We start from the raw sequence: 19,919 nt of genomic DNA, 5'->3' as shown, positions 1-19,919 counted from the left end.
TTACATCACCCCTGATGACATAGATGATATTGATGTAATAAGCCGTTCAGGTCTTGGCGGCGTAACTGTTGTTTATTTCTTGCAGCCAGTGCTTTAAATGGGCCGGTACTCTCCGGTACTGAGTACCGGCACTTTTTTATTTTGAGAGGGAGAGTACCGGCACATCTCAAGAAAAACGTAATACTTTTAATTGGAGAGTACCGGCACTTCTCAGAAACAAGCAGGTACTCTGGTACAGAGTACCTGCACTTCTATTTTTCCATTTAAAGCACTGCTTGCAGCCGGATATGCACTTTCTACATCCTACAGCCAAGCATGGCCAGAGGCAATAAATAAATGGGGGAAAGACTGCACGTGGTCTTCCACCCGAACTGCATACTGGTGTGTGTGTGTGTGCATGACTGCTGCAGCGTATTCTATGCCACAGTGCAGACCAGCCTGATCAATGGCCATGCTGATTGGGACATTACATTAGTGACGAGGATCCCCAGACCGCGCTCCTCATCTTGGAGGTGGTCAGCACCGCGGTGCATCGCCTGCGCCAAGCTGTGCAGAAGCTGCATGCCCAAGGCTCAGCTCCCCTTGCCCTAACTCCAGCGCACAACCCCGGGTGCTTCAATGCTGGGGTACCCTTCAGCTTCCCAGGCCTGCCTATGACTCTTCCCCCTCCTGCATCATGTGGCCGGCATGGCGCTCCAACAGCAAAATACAGGGCCTACCTCCAGCGCGGACTCCTGCCTACCTCCATGGACAGCCCAGTTGGCCTGCCCATGCAGATTGTCAGAATTGCGGCAGGCCCAAGGGGAGACACGCAACCCAAACCTCTGCCATCTGCCCCTATCCGGACACCCTTTTCAGTGCATTGGCTGTGATGAATGCCCCGCTGGGCCAGAGACATCTGATGTGCGCACCACTCAAGACATTTTGACTTAAGTGAATGCTTCACAGCGCACTACGTCCAGGCCATTCTGCACACCAAACCCAGTATATCAGTGTGCACATCACTGACTACACCTGCACCTCATTGAGGCATGTTTCCTGCCCGGGACCGCCCTCTGAACAGCCTGGTACCATTCCATGTGCTGTCCCACGTGCTCACTGCCACTTATGACCCAGGTTTTTGATCTGCACATGATGCCACAGCAGCCCCTCGCTGGAAGATATGGTAGGGAGACTTGAAAATTACTTCATCGCCACTCGTGAACATGACAGAGCGTGAACAAACTCTTCAGACACCTCTAGAACACTGGCACAATTGACGACTATTACGCTGCAGTGAAGGCACTCGATGCCCAATAAGACACACAACTAAATCCTGATTTTGAACCATGTAAACTTCACCAAGCGCACAAGAGAGAGGGTGAATCGAGTGATCATTTGCATGCTTGACTGAGAGAGCACACCAGCACTTGCACCACAGACAACCAACCCAAGGAGGTAAGGGTATAGATCATCCAGGGCTGCTGGAAGAAAACACTCAGGGGCCTCATCCTGAAGCAGCTGAATATCAGCCTGGATGTCATGCTGATAATGGCATGTTCTCACAACCTGTCAGCTGCCAGGGCCTCTGAGATGGACATGGCATTAACATAAGCGCCTGACAAAACCCCTAACATCAAGGTGGAACATGCCCAAGCACTACAAATGTGAAGCACAAATGGGAAGCCTAAGATACATGCCCCTGTGAAGCAAGGGGCACACTGCACGTATTGTGGGTGAGAAGAGCATGTGCCAAAAGACTACCCTGCACAAGGGCGTTATCAGACCTGGCATCCTTGGCGTGGTTTCCCCTGTCTCTTTGCCTCTACTTCCTGTGTTTTGACTGTGTGCTGGACTTTGTTTTTGCTGGTTTTGTTACTCTGGGCACTATACCCCTGCTGACCAGTGCTGAAGTGCAAGTGCTCTCCATGTAAACTGCATGTGTAATTGGCTTTTCCATGATTGGCATATTTGATTTACTAGTAAGCCCCCAGTAAAGTGCACCAGGGCCTGTAAATCAAATGCCACTAGTAGGCCTGCAGCTCTGACTGTGCCACCCACATGAGCAGCCCTGTAAACATGTCTCAGACCTGTCACTGCAGTCTTGCACTTCCAATTCGACCAGGCCAGTGTGCCAACTTGCCAGGCCCAAACCTTCCCCTTTTGTACATGTAAGGCAACCTTACGGTAGGCCCTAGGTAGCCCCAAGGGCAGGGTGCAGTGTATGTTAAAGGTAGAACATGTACTGATGTGTTTTACATGTCCTGACAGTGAAGTAGTGCCAAATTTGTTTTTCACTGTTGCAAGGCCTATGTCTCTCATAGTTTAACATGGGGAGTGCCTTTAAGTATCTTTTAAGTGCAGTTTCTCATTCATTGGGAGCAAATAGAGATATGGAGTTTTGAGTCTCAGAACTCACAATTTAAAAATACATATTTTGGTAAAGTTGGTTTTTAGATTGTCAGTTTGAAAATACCACTTTTAGAAAGTGGGCATTGTCTTGCTTAACCGTTCTGTGCCTCTGCCTACTTGTGATTTCCACGTCTGGGACAGACTGATAGTTGGGCTGTTGTGAATACCCTCCAGACAGTGACACAAAGGGAGCTGGGGTGTAGCCTGCATCCTGCATATCCTGATGAGTCTCCTTGGCTAGAGTAGAGAGGGAGGAGCTGACACTTACACCTGAAAGACTGTGCCTGTCCTAACACAATGCAGTCTCCAACCCCCTGGTGTGTGTCTGGTGCCATGCCTGGGCAAGGCAGGATCTTGTGAACAACAGATACTTTCCTTTGAAGTTTGCCTACTTCAAAGGCAGAACTGGGTAAAAGGAGTGGATTCAAAACCCCAGACTTTCTTATCACTTCTAGATCAACAGGAACCTCTGCCAAGGAGAAGAAGTGAAGAGCTGGACGAGGAATACTGCCACTTTGCCTGTGAGTGTGCTTTTGCTGGGTTGGCCTGCAGTTGCTACTTCTGCCTTTGAGAGAACAAAGACTGGACTTTGCTGTGTTTTCCTGCTTGTGAAGTGTCTCCAATGGCTTGGACTGAGCTTGCCCCTTGTTCTGAAGTCTCAGGGCCATCAAAGACTTCCTCTAAGAAAAATCAACGCAGCACCTGCTTTGTGGCTGAAATATCGATGCACCACCTGCATCACTGCTGGGAAATCAATGTAACACACATGTGTTGCTGCCAAATTCAATGCATCACCCACGCAGTGTGGCTCTTCACCACCATGCGTCGGGATTTTGCACACATCTTCACTGGGTGTCAAAACCACAGTGAACCTGTGTAGACCTGAAGTTGCCCGTCCAGAAATCAACGCATCGCTCTTAAGCGGGAGAGAAAAAATTACACATCGCCTACCCGACCGGAGAAGAAACAACGCATGGCCTCACTTACAAGTCAGGAATCAACGCATTGCTTACATTTCCGATGCACGCTCACCTGTGCAGTTTTATTTTTGATGCAACCAGGTACTGTGTGTAAAAACAACATATCCATTGATTTCTATGGATTAAGACTCTTTTTACTTTAAATATTCATAACTTTGCTTTGCTTGTGTATGTTGGATTTTTGTTGTTTTGGTCTCGTTTGATGTATAGAAATATTGGCTATTTTTCTAAACTGGTGTTGTGTCACTTTTGTGGTGTTTTCACTGTGTTGCTTTGTCTGTTGGTACAAATACTTTACACATTGCCTCTAAGATAATCCTGACTGCTTGTGCCAAGCTACAAAGGGGGTGAGCAGAGGTTATCTGAGCTGTGTATCTCCCCTACTCTGAGTAGAGTGAGTGTCCCTACTAGGACAGGGTGTACACTGACTGCCAACTAGAGACCCCATTTCTATTAGGTGGACATGCCCCAACTGCCGGAAGTTGAATCACTTCACAACAGTCTGTAAAGGAAGTCCCAGAAGGGAGACGGGCGAGAGGAAGATGCACCCCCATGAAAGCAATTAAGCAACTGTCACTGGAAGAGCCACCTTGCATCAAAGTACAGCCCTGGAGACTCATCACCTGACGAAGAAGTCTTCCTCATCTCGTTCACAAATTACCTGAAACACCAGCAGAGGCCTCAGCCGACCAGTGTGAAGTAGCAGAATCCCAAGTCCAGGCTCTTATAGACAGTGGTGCCTCAGTCAATGTGATGGGCGTGCAGCAGTACTGACGTCTACAGCCACGTCCGACACTAGTACTGTCCAACAGAAAAATCTTCAGACACGGAACCCTTACTCCCTTGCCCTTAAATGGGCGCATGACTGTCAGGGTCAATTCTGAACACAAAGAGATCCAGACCACATTCCACACTGCTGATAAGGAAGTGGACACTCTTCACGGCAGCCATTCAGCGGAGGACTTAGGACTAGTACCATTTACCAAAAGATTAAGGTGGTCATTCCAACCCTGGCGGTCGGTGTTAAAGCGGCGGCCAACCCGCCAACAGGCAGGCGGTAAAAAAAATGGAATTCTGACCCTGGCGGGAACCGCCATCACAGCCCGCCCACTTTAACACTCCGACCGCCATGGCGGGGCAAACAAACAGTGCGGCGGTCACCGCCAACAGACAGGCGGCAGACAATGTACCGCCCACCCTATCACGACCCACCAATCCGCCACCTTTTCCGGGGCGGGAGCCCCGCCGATAAAAACACGGCGGAAACAGACTACGAACGGGAAAACGCTCACCTCTATACACTCCACGAGGAATCTGGACAGCATGGAACCCGAATTAAACATCCTGCCAGCCATTGTCTACCTGCTCCTCTACCAGGAGCACGAACGTCGCCGCAGGAGACAATGGTGAGTACTGCACCTACGACACAGGGGAGGGGGAGGAGAAAAGAGTACGGGCACACACATACGCGACACCCCGCCCCCCGCCCCCAAATCGCCACACACCAATGCAGAACAACAAGTCAGATTTACACCCCCCAAACCTCTGGAATAATTCAAAGACAAAATAAAATGATCATTAAAATCGAAGTATATTAAAGCATACTTGAACTTAAGTGAAATATGAGATTTTTAAAACAAATAAATCACAACATGAACAATGTATACATAGTCCAAAAGTCCGGCACATATTGGCTACATGCCATTGTTCGTGGGCCAATGTGCATTAACACATGGGCAAAGTCCACACACGAGACCCGATTCCATTGGAGAAAACACTGCTGGGGCATCAGATAGTAAAACTACAGGCAACTCAGGGGGAAGGGAAGGAGGGACACCTCAGCCACATGAGTCCACGACGCCAGATCCACGAGGGGCCGCCATGCCCACTGTACCATCCTGGGGAGTGCTAAGCCACAGTCTCTCAAGTCTCTACAGTGGGTGGGGTGCCCACTGTACCATCCTGGGGAGTGCAAAGCCACAGTCTCTCAAGTCTCTACAGTGGGTGGGGTGCCCACTGTACCATCCTGGGGAGTGCAAAGCCACAGTCTCTCAAGTCTCTACAGTGGGTGGATTGCCCACTGTACCATCCTGGGGAGTGCAAAGCCACAGTCCATCTGGTGGATTTCAGACTCCACTGGTTATGGAGGAGGCATGGTGCCCAGAGTGCTCCGTGAAGCCCTGCCCGACACAGATCCGGCCCTGCCAATGGGCCAGCGGTGCTTGACATGAAGGGCCCAGCGGAGCGGTGCAGAGACGGCGGGGCCCAGCGGAGCGGTGCTTGAGATGAAAGGCCCAGCGGAGCGGTGCTTGAGATGAAGGGCCCAGCGGAGCGGTGCTTGACAGGAAGGGCCCAGCGGAGCGGTGCAGAGACGGCGGGGCCCAGCAGAGCGGTGCTTGAGATGAAGGGCCCAGCGGAGCGGTGCTTGAGATGAAGGGCCCAGCGGAGCGGTGCTTGAGATGAAGGGCCCAGCGGAGCGGTGCTTGAGATGAAGGGCCCAGCGGAGCTGTGCTTGAGATGAAGGGCCCAGCGGATCGGTGCTTGAGATGAAGGGCCCAGCGGAGCGGTGCAGAGACGGCGGGGCCTAGCGGAGCGGTGCTTGAGATGAAGGGCCCAGCGGAGCGGTGCGTGACAGGAAGGGCCCAGCGGAGCGGTGCTTGACAGGAAGGGCCCAGCGGAGCGGTGCAGAGACGGCGGGGCCCAGCGGAGCGGTGCTTGAGATGAAGGGCCCAGCGGAGCGGTGCTTGACAGGAAGGGCCCAGCGGAGCGGTGCTTGACAGGAAGGGCCCAGCGGAGAGGTGCAGAGACGGCGGGGCCCAGCGGAGCGGTGCTTGAGATGAAGGGCCCAGCGGAGCGGTGCTTGACAGGAAGGGCCCAGCGGAGCGGTGCAGAGACGGCGGGGCCCAGCGGAGCGGTGCTTGAGATGAAGGGCCCAGCGGAGCAGTGCGTGAAAGGAAGGGCCCAGCGGACCGGTACAGAGACGGCGGGGCCCAGCAGAGCGGTGCTTGAGATGAAGGACCCAGCGGAGCGGTGCTTGACAGGAAGGGCCCAGCGGAGCGGTGCTTGACAGGACGGGCCCAGCGGAGCGGTGCAGAGACGGCGGGGCCCAGCGGAGCGGTGCTTGAAAAGAAGGGCCCAGCAGAGCGGTGCGTGACAGGAAGGGCCCAGCGGAGCGGTGCTTGACAGGAAGGGCCCAGCGGAGCGGTGCTTGACAGGAAGGGCCCAGCAGAGCGGTGCAGAGACGGCGGGGCCCAGCGGAGCGGTGCTTGAGATGAAGGGCCCAGCGGAGCGGTGCGTGACAGGAAGGGCCCAGCGGAGCGGTGCTTGACAGGAAGGGCCCAGCGGAGCGGAGCTTGACAGGAAGGGCCCACCGGAGCGGTGCAGAGACGGCGGGGCCCAGCGGAGCGGTGCTTGAGATGAAGGGCCCAGCGGAGCGGTGCTTGACAGGAAGGGCCCAGCGGAGCGGTGCTTGACAGGAAGGGCCCAGCGGAGCGGTGCAGAGACGGCGGGGCCCAGCGGAGCGGTGCTTGAGATGAAGGGCCCAGCGGAGCGGTGCGTGACAGGAAGGGCCCAGCGGAGCGGTGCTTGACAGGAAGGGCCCAGCGGAGCGGTGCTTGACAGAAAGGGCCCAGCGGAGCGGTGCAGAGACGGCGGGGCCAAGCGGAGCGGTGCTTGAGATGAAGGGCCCAGCGGAGCGGTGCTTGACAGGAAGGGCCCAGCGGAGCGGTGCAGAGACGGCGGGGCCCAGGGGAGCGGTGCTTGAGATGAAGGGCCCAGCGGAGCGGTGCGTGACAGGAAGGGCCCAGCGGAGCGGTGCTTGACAGGAAGGGCCCAGCGGAGCGGTGTTTCTCACGGCGGGGCCCTGTTCAGCGGTGCTTCTCTTGTGTTCCTAGGGAACCAGATCTGGGCAATCATTCCCGCTCAGTCGCCATCCGACCTATCGCTTGCAGGGCCCTCCTGTGCTGGACTCCTGGGCCCGTGGGTGTCCTCCGTCACACCCCAAATGGGGCTGGTGGGGCCCTCCTGGGCAGCTCGCCTGCTGCCGGACTTCTTCGCCTTGCTGCCCTTGCCCTCCTTGGAAGAATCTCTGGGGTCCTTGCCCTCCTTGGAAGAATCTCTGGGGCCCTTGCCTCCCTTGGTGGATGGGCCAGGTGACAGTGCAAGGCTGGTGTCCTTGGGGGCAGCCGTCTCAGGCCTGTGGCACCGGCCCTTCCCTTTCTTGCTTCTTTTCCCAGGGGGTGGGCTGGCTGTCCCCTTGGTGCTGGCCGATGTTCCTGCACTAGGAGCTGGTGGACTCCAATAGCCCTGAACGATGGTCCGAGTAGGTGCAGGGCTTGTGGTGGCTGAGGTGCTGGTTGGAGTCTTACGAGATGGAGGGGGTGGGTCAGTTATTTGAAAGAGGTCAAGGTTGGAAAGGAAAATCAATTTAGAAAGACAGGGATGGGTAGTTGTAGTGGGTATGGGAGTGGAGGAAGAGGATGTGGTTGTAGGAGAGTCAAGTGTGCTGTCTTTGGGTGCAGGTGCTTGTGACGGAGGCTGTCGTGAGGTGGATGGCTGCTGGGTGGGTGGCTGCCTGCGTTTGTGTGGTTTGGAAGAGGGGGTGACAGACACACTGGGAAAGGACACAGGGGACGTGTAAATGGTAGTGGGGGTGGTGACTGCACGTGTGCAGACTGTTCTGGTGGGTGTGGTGGTGATGGACGTACTGGCTGATGGTGGTGTGCATGCAGGTGTGAGTGGAGATGTCACAGGGAGGGAGGAGGGAGACGAGGAGGAGGGGGACACAGTGGAGGCAGTGGGTGTTGCTGTGTCTGCATGTGGATGTTGCTTGGGTGAATGCTTGTGTGATCTGTGGTGCTTATGTCTGGATGAGCTGCCCTTGGGTGTTGATGTGTGTTCAGGCTGGTCTGTAGGTGTGTCTGGGATAGGCAGAGGAACTGGGGAGTGGGACTGGCTGGAGGCAGTTGGAGAGGGGAGGCTAGAGACAGGGACAATTGCTGCCGTCAGTGCTGAGGCCAGAGCGTTGAACGATCGCTGATGGGCAGCCTGACCCGAATGAATGCCCTCCAGGTATGCATTGTCCGATGCACCTCCCTTTCTACCCCCTGGATGGCATTCAAAAGGGTAGACTGCCCAACAATGAGCGTCTGGAGGAGGTCAATGATCTCCGCACTGAGGGCAGCAGGGGTAACTGGGGCAGGACCTGAGGTGCCAGGGGCGAAGGAGATGGCCGGCTTCCTGGCCGAGCGGGCACGGGGCGAAAGCTGAGGGGCTGCTGGGAGGGCGGAGCTGGTGCGCTGGGTGGCGGCTGTACCTGTTGTTGCGGTGGGCACGGATGTTGCCGCCACCACAAGGGAGCTCCCTTCCGAGGATGTGTCGGTGTCGCTGACGTCTCCACGGGTCCCCGTTGTGGAGCCCCCCTCGCCCTCCGTCTCACTGGTTAACTCGGAGTCGGTTGCAGGGCCCTCCGGGGCCATGTGAGATGCAGCTCCCTCGTGCGCCAATGCCACTTCTCCTCCGCCTGATGATGCTAATGCACACATGAACAGGAAAACCAAAAAAAGGGGGGGGAGAAGAAAGGAAGACATGTTGAGTGCATGCATTGGCGGCACCGTTGGCGGAGAGCACAGACACAGAAGCCCCCTGCACTACGCCGCGCACTCGGGGTACACTACTCAATGATAGTGACTTGGCCTACAAGTCTATGGACGACAAATGCACACATAGGTGAGCCCGAGCCATGGATAGCTGTACTTAGCACCCTACAGAGGTGGGGGGCGGGGGCACAGGGCCATGTCTAAAGGAGGGGCCTAGCCTACAGAAACCGCCCTGGCCTAGAGATAGCCACAGCCCTCCTCCCCCACTCAGACGCCTCCACTGTGTGCTAATATAGCGGAATGTGCTGGTACTCACCCCCTTGTGTCTGCTGTGATGTCCTCACGCACCCATCCAAATCGGGGTAGGCCACCGCCAGGATCCGGGACATCAGGGGGGTCAATTGACGACTGGCACCCCTCCTACGTTGGGAGGCCATCCCCAGCAGCGCCTCGGCGGTCTTTCTGCTCCCGCGGCGGATGTCCTCCCACCTCTTGCGGCAGTGGGTGCCCCGTCTGTTGTGGACCCCCAGGGCCCGGACGTCCTTGGCGATGGCACGCCAAATGTCGATCTTCTGATGGGCGCTGACCTATGTGACATGGGCAGGGTTGAAAAATAAATATCATCACTTTTCTGCATGGTCGATGTGCGCGGCCCCCCCTCCCCAACCTTGCCATGTGGCACATGCTCTCATCTGTCGTGCGTTGCACTCCTCATTCGCTCCCCTCCCCACCATCTTACATCCACCCCACTCAACACAGGCATAGCCCATACAACGTGCTCCCAGTGTACTTACCTGTTGGTCTGGAGGACCGTAGAGTAGCGCATACTGGGGGAGGACCCCATCAACAAGTTTCTCCAATTCCTCAGATGTGAAGGCAGGGGCCCTTTCCCCAGTCGCAGCAGCCATTGTCTCTTCCAGACCGAGTTCACAGCAGCACTTGCAGTATAGGTCCTCTCCTGTGGATGATCAGGTCTCGAGTGATTAAGCAAGTAGAAAATGGCGGTCACGCCCGCGGCGGTGCGTACCGCGGCGGTGCATACCGCGACCGCCGGCGCACATCGTCATTGGCTCCTGAGACCCATAGGGTTCAATGTTAACCAATGCTGCTTCGCGCCGCGGTCTTCGACCGCCTACCGCCACGGTGTGCCACGCCAGCGCATTGACCTCACATCCCATTGTCACACTTCACAGGTCAGGCAGCTGCCATTTCAAGGGACCACATGGCTTAATTTATACTGCGTCACACAGGCCTAGGCCTTGCATCGACACTCATACAAGCCATTCAATGCATAGCGAATCGTGTACTGTGCAAGCTGTGGTTACGTACCTGTGGGGTGCTTGACTCTGTGCTCCATGTTGTCCTTCCTAGGCACCGTCCGCTGGGACTTGTGAGGAGATGGAGGAATCTTCCCGTGTACAGACCGCTGGTGGACCTGTCGACAATGGAAGAACGACATGTCATACTGACATACAGACTTGACCGAGCCACTATACATGAACTGTGTGCCCAGCTGGAGCCAGACCTGATGTCCCCCATTCGCCAACCCACAGGGATTCCCCCTCTGGTGCAGGTGCTGTCAGTACTCCATTTTCTGGCAAGTGGATCATTCCAAACAACAGTGGCCATATCATCAGGGATGTCTCAGCCTATGTTTTCTAAGGTTTTGTCCAGAGTGTTGTCTGCCCTGATGAAATACATGCGGAGCTACATTGTTTTCCCTGAGGTGGGAGATTTGGCTACAGTGAAGGGTGATTTCTATGCCCTTGGACATATTCCCAACATCATTGGTGCCATTGATGGGACCCATGTGGCTTTGGTTCCCCCCAGAGAAAGTGAACAGGTGTACAGGAACCGAAAAAGTTATCATTCTATGAATGACCAGGTGGTCTGTTTGGCTGACCAGTACATCACCCATGTAAATGCCAAGTTCCCTGGGTCAGTGCATGACGCGTACATCATGCGAAATAGCAGCATCCCTTATGTGATGGAACAGCTACAGAGACACCGTGTGTGGTTAATAGGTGACTCTGGTTACCCCAACCTGTCGTGGCTACTGACCCCAGTGAGGAATCCCAGGACAAGGGCAGAGGAACGTTACAATGAGGCCCATGGGCGAACTAGGAGGATTATAGAAAGAACCTTCGGCCTCCAGAAGGCCAGGTTTAGGTGCCTGCATATGACAGGGGGATCCCTAATGTACTCACCAAAGAAGGTGTGCCATATCATCGTGGCCTGCTGTATGCTTCACAACCTGGCTTTGCGACGCCAGGTGCCTTTCCTGCAGGAGGATGGTCCAGATGGTGGTGTTGTAGCAGCTGTGGAGCCTGTGGAGAGTGAAGAGGAAGAGGACGACGGGGACGACACAGACAACAGGGACACAGTGATACAACAGTATTTTCAGTAGCACACAGGTACGAATCAACCACGGCATTTTACATTTACTTAAAGTCTCCTGCCTCTCTACTGTCTGAGTTCCCCCCCCAGTTCCTGTTAACTGAGTTGTGACTTTCCCTTCCGTTTTCAGAGCTGTGGGCCTCACTGCGTGACCTCTGCTTTGTTTGGCCATGGACTACAGCTGTGTGACAGTGGTACGTTGTCATCACAATGTAACTGAACATTTTGGCACCGTTATGTCTAATACATTTGTTAAAAATACAAGCAGACTCCAGATTTTTTTAGTGCAAGAAGTGATTTAATTCAAGTGCTAAATTTAAGGGACATGATTGTAAAAGGGGGATGGGTGATGGTGGAGTAATGTCCATGGCAGAGTCCAGTTCTCAGTCGCACAGGTGCATTGTCCATATGCCTGTGGAAGGATGGAGCAGGGGCAGTTCAAGGTTGGACAGGGTGACAATGTGGGACAGTGGGATGACATCAGGGGGTATTGTTTGCTGGCGGGGGTCTTGCAATCCTACTCTGTCTTCTTGTGAGATCTCAGGTTCCGCTTGCGAGGTGGTTATTCTTCTGCAGGAGGTGGGGTTCTGGTGGCCTGTCGTTGTGTGGGGGCCTCCTGTCCACTAGCGCCGGCGGAGGTGGTAGGCTGTTCCTGGTCCAGGCTAGTGACAGAGGCCCTTTGTGGTGTCACATGGTCCCGCAATGTGGTGACTATCTGGGTTAGGGCCAGGACAATGGGCCCCATCGCGGAACTAATTATCCTCAGTTCCTCTCTGAACCCCATGTACTGTTGCTCCTGCATGACCTGGATCTCCTGGAACCTGGCCAGTACCGTCACCATCGTCTCCTGGGAGTGGTGGTATGCTCCCATGATGGAGGAGAGGGCCTCTTGGAGAGTCGGTTCCCTGGGCCTGTCCCCCCCCGTCGCACAGCAGCCCTCCCAGTTCCCCTGTTTCCCTGGGCCTCTGTCCCCTGGACGGTGTGCCCACTACCACTGCCCCCAGGTCCCTGTTGTTGTTGGGGTGGTGGGTCAACCTGGGTGCCCTGTAGTGGTGGACACACCGCTGATTAACGTGTCCTGGAGACAGAGGCATGGGCCCGCTGGGTGGGAGCTGTGTTGGTGTTCCCAGAGGGGGTTAGGTCTGGTGTAGCCTGTGGCTGTCTGTGGGGAACCGACTGTCCCGAGGTCCCCGATGGGCCGGGCTGGTCATCAGGGTCCAGGGAGACAGAGCTGCTGTCGTCACTGGGGGCCTCTTCTGGGGGTGGGATGGACATCTCTGGACCCTCTGTGGCGGTGTGGTGGCGTTCGGGTCCTGCAGGGGTATAAGAGTATGGTTATTGCTTCTGTGTGAGGCATTTCGTGTAATGGGTGGGTGGCTGTGTCCCCCAGTGCTGGCATTCCCTTGTGGGGGCTTTTGTGACGGTGGCTTGTGGGGGTGATGGGTGTGTGCAGTGGGCATGCTTTGGGGATGGGTGTCCATGCTTTGGGGACGCACGCAGGGCTAGGTTTTGGGATGGGTGGGATGTGATGGTGAGCCATTTGCAAGGGGTTGGTGTGATGGGGGTGGGGGTGAGGGTATGATTTGGCATGCAGGTGGGGTGGGGGGAATGGAGTAGTGAAGATTTGCCTTACCAGAGTCCATTCCTCCGCCTACTCCTGCGAGGCGCTCAGGATGCAGGATGTGCAAGACTTCCTCCTCCCATGCTGTGAATTCTGGGGGAGTAGGTGGGGGTCTGCCGCCAGTCCGCTGTACCGCGATGTTGTGCCTTGATACCATGGAACGCACCTTCCCCCGTAGGTCGTTCCACCGCTTCCTGATGTCGTCCCGATTGCGTGGATGCTGTCCCACAGCGTTGACCCTGTCCACTATTCTGCTCCATAGCTCCATCTTCCTGGCAATGGTGGTGTGCTGCACCTGTGCCCCGAAGAGCTGGGGCTCTACACAAACTATTTCCTCCACCATGAGTTCTGCGTCAGAGAACCTGGGGTGTCTTTGGGGTGCCATGGGGTGGTGTGGATGAGGTGAGGGGTGGCGTATGTGTTGTAGAGTGTGGTGAGTGTGGTGGTGTATGGTGTTTTGTGCGTGGATGTGGTGTGGGTGATGTTGTGATTTGCCTCTGTGTGATGGTGTACTCTATGCTGTGCTCTCTCTCTCTGTGCTTCTTTCTCAATTGTGGTCGTAGGGGTTTGTGGGTGATGTGGGTGTGTGTTTTATATTGTATTGGGTGTGTGGGAGTGGTGTGTGTATGTGTCTCAGGTGTGTGTATTTTGAATTATCCAATGTGGTAGTGTTTTGTAAAGGTGTGTGTATTTTGAGCGAGCGGTGTGTACCGCCAATGGAATACCGCGGTTGAAAGACCGCTGTGGGGATTTGTGGGTCGGAATGGCATGGGCGTATTTCTGTTGGCGTGACGGTGGAGGTTTGGTCATCGCCGGTTTCCCGCTGACCTTTGGTGTGGCGGACTTTTGTGGATGTCGGGTTTTTGGTGGTTTGCCAGTTGCTGGTCAGAATGACCGTGGAAGTTTACCGCGGCCGCGGCGGTGTTATGGCGGACTTCTGGCCGGCGGTAAGCGACTTTTACCGCTGAGGTCAGAATGACCCCCTAAATAACTACTGAGCCAATTCCCAGAACTGTTTGTTGGCTTAGGGTGCCCAAAGGCCCCGCGGATCAAATTGCACATTGACAAATCAGTAAAATCTACCGCTCTATGGCACCGGTGCATCGCTTTCAGCCTCCGTTCCCTGGTGACACAAGAACTAGACAAGCTAGAGAGCCAGGAGGTGATAGAAAAGGAGTCAGGCCAACCCTGCGGGTGTCCCCCATAGTGACGCAGAAACAGCCAAGAAAGATACGACTGTGCACCAATATGTGTCTCGCCAATAAAATGATAAAGTGAGACACACATATAACACCTGCTATTGACAACATAATCACTGACCTAAATGGATCTCACTGGTTTTCGAAGTTAGAACTAAATTCCGGATACCATCTGTTGTGCCTGTCTGAGGAAAGCAAATACATAACTACCTTCTCAACACACCTAGGACTAAAGCGATACAAGTGTATCAGCTTTGGCATCTCCACTGCAGCGGAGGTATTTCAGGACGCCATCAGAGAGACTCTGTCAGGACTCCAAGGTGCCATGAACGTGAGTGACGACATCCTAATCCACTCAACCACTGCAGAAGAGCACCACCAATACCTGAGACCACCCTCAAGCATCTGTCACAACACAGCCTAACTTTTCATAATGAAAAGAGTTCATTTTTCCAGACATCCATCAAATTTGATACGTCTTCTGCCAAGAAGTAGTGCAAGTCGATCCGCGGAAATCCCAGGCAATGAAGCAAGCCCCAGCACTGAAGACTGTAACTGAAGCATGAAGTTTCCTAGAAATGACCACCTACTGCAGCCGATTCATACACAATCAAGCCATGCTAGCCGAGCTGTTCTGAGCTCTCACCAAAGCTGACGCACCGAGAAGAGGCCTTCCAATCCCTAAAAGAAGTGCTGCTAGGTAAGACAACAATGGCATACTTTGACCCCAAAAAGAAGACAGAGCGCATCGTAGATGCCAGCTCAGTAGGCTGGGAGCTGTACTGACACAAAAAGTGAAACCTGGCAATTGGGCACCGTTTACTTTTGCAAGCAAAGTGCTCATGCAGACAGAAAAATGCTATGCGCAAATTGAACATGAGGACCTTTCAATAAAATGGGCCTGTGGCCATTTTTGCCTCTATCTATGTGGTAGACCTTTCACAGCGGTTACCGACCACCAACCACTTGTTACGTTGTTCAGGGGCACTGCTCCGCATCCTCCACCATGCTGGGCATTCCAACTCCAACACTACCACATGGAGGTCACCTACTTTACCGGTGCCAGAAATCTGGCAGATTTCTTATCCCGACATCCACCACAACCTACTGATGAAAGCACAGTTGTTGATGAAGCAGTTGAAGAATATATGTAAGTGGTAGTACAAGGTGCCTGCCCCTGGACACTCATCCTGAAAGAGATCTCGGATGCCTCCACTGATGATGTTGTGTTGGCAAAAGGGAAGCATGCAGTAACCAGGGGTTCCTTGGCAAGACTTCCTCAAAGAAGCCAATGACGGAGAGATACCGGATAGAGAAAGACTGACTAAATTGTGGAGAGTCCGAAATGAACTCAGTGCGACTCACAATGGCCTGATTCTGAGGGGCCATCAGTTGGTGATCCCCAACAGCCAACAACCACGAGTGATGGCGCTGGCCCACGGAGGACATCAAGGCACTGCAAAGATGAAAGCACGAATGTGTGAAAAGGTATGGTTCCCCAGTATTGAAGTCACCATGGATGATTTTGTAAGATAGTGCCCTCACTTTCAGTAGACCAGTACCAGCACCATTCATGACAGAGGAACCATGCACCACGCCCTCTTCCAAATTTAGTCTTGATTTTGGGAGCTTCCTAGGTGAGAGAACTACCCTAGTCCTGATAGATGAGTACTCCAAGTATCCAATTGTGGAATTCAATGATTCTGCCACGTTCTCGAATGTCACTACCATCCTGAAAAAGGTCTTTGCAATGTTCGGACTCCCTGAAGAGATTAAGACTGACAATGGGCAGCCCTTTCAAGGGACTGAGTTCCACGACTTTCTTAAGCATCTGGGCATACAACATCGACAAATCACCCCACAGTGGCCTCAGGTGAATGGTGAGGTTGAGCGCTTCATGCGCACGCTGAACAAGGCTCTCTGGATCACCACACTGGAGGCAGCTGACCTAGAATTTTGTCTCCAGCGTTTTCTAAGGGAGCACTGTGGGACTGCACACTGTCAACCTACTGTCCGACCTATCCAGGGTGCCGGCCTCCCCCCGTACCACCCTGATAATGCCCTCGCAAGGAGACAAGAAACAAACGCTCAACCTAGCAAAGAGAGAGGTGCAACAACGAGGCATTTGAGCTCCAGTGACCAGGTGATCATCAGGGACAGGAGACCTGGGTGGAAGTTCTGATCACCTTTTGAGCCCTGACTTTCGACAGTCAGCAGTACGGCTGGTACAATGATCATTGCAAGAAAAGGAGTCGACAAGTGACAGAGAATTTTTAATAGTTCGCAAGGCAACTTTCAATGAGCCATCCGAAGACACTTCAGACCTTGATGGCACCACTTGGGAGCTGCCACAGGAGGTAATTGAACTGAGGTAACCAACACCCTGTGACTCCCCCTTCTAGACAAGCCATACAAGGACACCAGTCTGATGGCCATTCTAAGGCCTCAGAAGATGTCAGCCACTCTCGCCCTCAGTGGTGTGGCCTCCTGCCCAATTCTCCACAACGGATGAGACTAAGAGACTTTGGCCCTCATTCTGACCCTGGCGGTCGGCGGAGAGACGGCGGTCGGACCGCGAACAGACCGGCGGTATTAAAAATGGCATTCTGACCGCGGCGGTCCCCGCCGCGACCGACCGCCACTTCTCCACTCCGACCGCCGCGGCGGTCATGACCGCGGGGCTGGAGTTTGCGCACTCCGGCCCGGCGGTCGTCCCAAGACCGCCAAGGGTATTATGACCCTGCCTACCGCCGCGGTTTCTTGCGGGCGGGAACCGCCGTGCGAACCATGGCGGTAAGCACTATCGGGGCCAGGGAATTCCTTCCCTGGCACTGATAGGGGTCTCCCCCACCCCCCACTACCCACCCGAGTCCTCCCCCCACACCCTCCACCCCCCTGCCACCCCCCAGAGGTGGTACGAACCCCCTCCCCACCCCCACCCCGACATGCACATACATGCACCCCGACATGCACACACCCCCAACATGCACATATACACACCCCCTACACACACATACACAACGGGGACACATACCCGCACACATACATGCCGACATGCACACCCGCCGAACTAAACACATTGCCCATAGGCACAGCAGCACTCCCCGCCCGCATGCACGCACTCACACACCCCCTCTACACACCCCCATGCACGCACACATCACACAACACCCCCCCACCCCCTCCCCTCACGGACGATCAACTTACCTTGTGCGTTGGTCCTCCGGGAGGCGACGGGAGCCATAGGGACGTGACCGCCAACAGAAGACCGCCAACAGAAGACCGCCACACAGAAATGTGGGTCGTAATTCTGGGGGCGGTGTTCTGCTGGCGTGGCGGTGGAGGTTGACCAGTCTCCACTTTCCCGCCGACCGCCAGTGTGGCTGCTGGCGGTATTCCGGCGGAACGCTCCCAGCGGTCGGAATACGCGCAGCGGCATACCGCCGCGGTCGGCGGTCTTTACCGCGGCGGTAACTCGGCGGTCTTGCGAAAAGACCGCCAAGGTCAGAATGAGGGCCTATGTGTGTCGCAACTCCAAGTTGGGGAGGGATGTAATGAGCCCCACAGCTCTTGGCAGCATAACCCATTGTTTATATCTTGCTGCTGGATAGGCATTTTCGACATTCTCTGGCCAGGCATGACCAGAGGCTGTAAATAAATGGGGGAAAGGATGCACGTGGTCTTCCACCTGAACTGCATACTAGTGTGTGTGTGTGTGTGTGTGTGTGTATATGATTTCAGAAGCGTGTCCTATGCTGCAATGCAGCCGGCCTGATCAAAAGAAGTTATTTTGTCATGCAGACTACAGACAAGGAAGACTACAAAATTAAAACAACGCAGTCTTGAGCAATTTCAACCTTTTGATGTGATCAGTACACAAGCGAATATGGAGTGGTAATGCATTCCAATAAAGAGGGTCTAAGTAAGAAGAAGACCTGGCCCCTGATTGAGATCTTTTGATCTGTGTGGATGAGTAAGCAAAGCTTTATCACTAGATCCTAGAGATCTAACCGGATGATAGTGAGTGAACTTCAAAGTTAGATAGATGGGCCCTTTCCCGATCAGTGAGTTGTGTGTCAGAGAGATAATTTTTAAAATAATTTTCTTCTGGATTGGCAGCCAATGAAGGGTGCGTAGGAGGGGAGAAGATGCAGCCCCAGCAGGAAGATTGCAGATGAGACACACAGCAGTATTCTGAACAACTTGTAATTTAGATAATAGTGTCTCATTAGCAGAAGCCAGTAGGGCATTACCATAATCCAATCAGCCTTTAACCAGGGTTTGAACCAGAGTTTTTCTCACTGAGAGTGGAGGAATATTCATCGATAATCACCATCAGGTGATATTGTTTGTCAAGAGAACCAAAGAAATCAACAGCAATGCTCTATCATATGCTTTGGTAAATCTGAAATGCTTAAGATATCTTGAGTTATTTTGGGAGATAAGCAATCGTATAACTGATAGGCCTTCAACTTTTTTTCAACTCTCTCATCAACTCGGTCTCGGAGAGCTCGTTTAGTGGCAACAATTCCATGATGTCGTTCATGGGCTACTTCAATGACTTGTTGAAGATTCTCTGATATGACATTTCTCGAACCTTGTAAGACAATTCCTTCTTCAGTAATGGGCAGTTCGTCTTTTACATTTTTGAACTTCTGATATTTGCTGTCACATTTGAGAGGTCGAGTGTGCTGCTTCCAGGACTGATGTGCAATAATGGCTTACAGTATCAACATGTCACTGTCTTTGCTCATTGCAGTAATATAATAATTTGTTCCAAAGAAAAGAGCAGCAGGGGTGTTTGACTTTACCATAAAGTTAAAGTAGGGTTCAGACGCTTTGGAAGGGGTACCATGACAATGTACTGGCACACGTGAAAAGTAGTCAGCAGGGTTTTGATCTTTCCCTGATGGGTGCCCAATAGTTAGTCATATCCTTATAGTCGCAAATGACAACATTAAATTCTGGTAGGTATCCTGGCTTTTGGATTGACAAAGATGGTAAGCAACACTTGGTGATTGGATACAACAGTGAAAGATTCTCCATATTGGAATACATGGAAAGCCCACAAGCCCACACCACTGCTAAACTTTCTTTCTCAGATTGTGAATAGGTACGTTCAGTTTGTGCCAAACTTCTCCTTCCATATGCCACAATATACCTTCCAGCATTTGGGTGTCCATTGTGCTAGGCAAGGATCTCACCCAAGCCAAACGGACTTGCGTCAACAACCACAGCAAAGCAGGCCATTTCAGTGGCATTCTCAATCATGCTTGATTTTCCTAAAACTTTGTTCACTTTGTGTGACCAGTAAAATGGTACATTTCTTTTTGTTAAGTCTCTTAAGGGAATACTTACTGTGGCAAAGTCTCATATGCATCTAGGACAGTAACTGGCCATGTGGGAATTGGTGACTGACAAGGCTTGAACTTTCGCTGGATCTGGCGTCATACCCCCAACAGACAATATATGGCCAAAGAATTTGAGTTTTGTTTTGTGGAACTCACATTTCTCTGCATCCAAGGTTAGACCTACATGAGCAAGTAGTCGACACACTGGTGTAAGAGCTTTATCATGTTCTCTTCGTTTGGCTCCAAAAACTAATCTCATCACTGTAAATAAAAGCATTTTGGAAAGACTGTATTATACATCAAATGACATCTTGAAAAAGATCTGCAGCTGATGACACATCAAAACTCAGTCTTTTATATCAGAACAAAGTAAAGGTGAGTAG

This window comes from Pleurodeles waltl, chromosome 2_1 (genome assembly GCF_031143425.1).
Source record: "Pleurodeles waltl isolate 20211129_DDA chromosome 2_1, aPleWal1.hap1.20221129, whole genome shotgun sequence".
NCBI lineage: Eukaryota > Metazoa > Chordata > Amphibia > Caudata > Salamandridae > Pleurodeles > Pleurodeles waltl.
Note: the sequence above shows the minus strand (reverse complement) of the source record.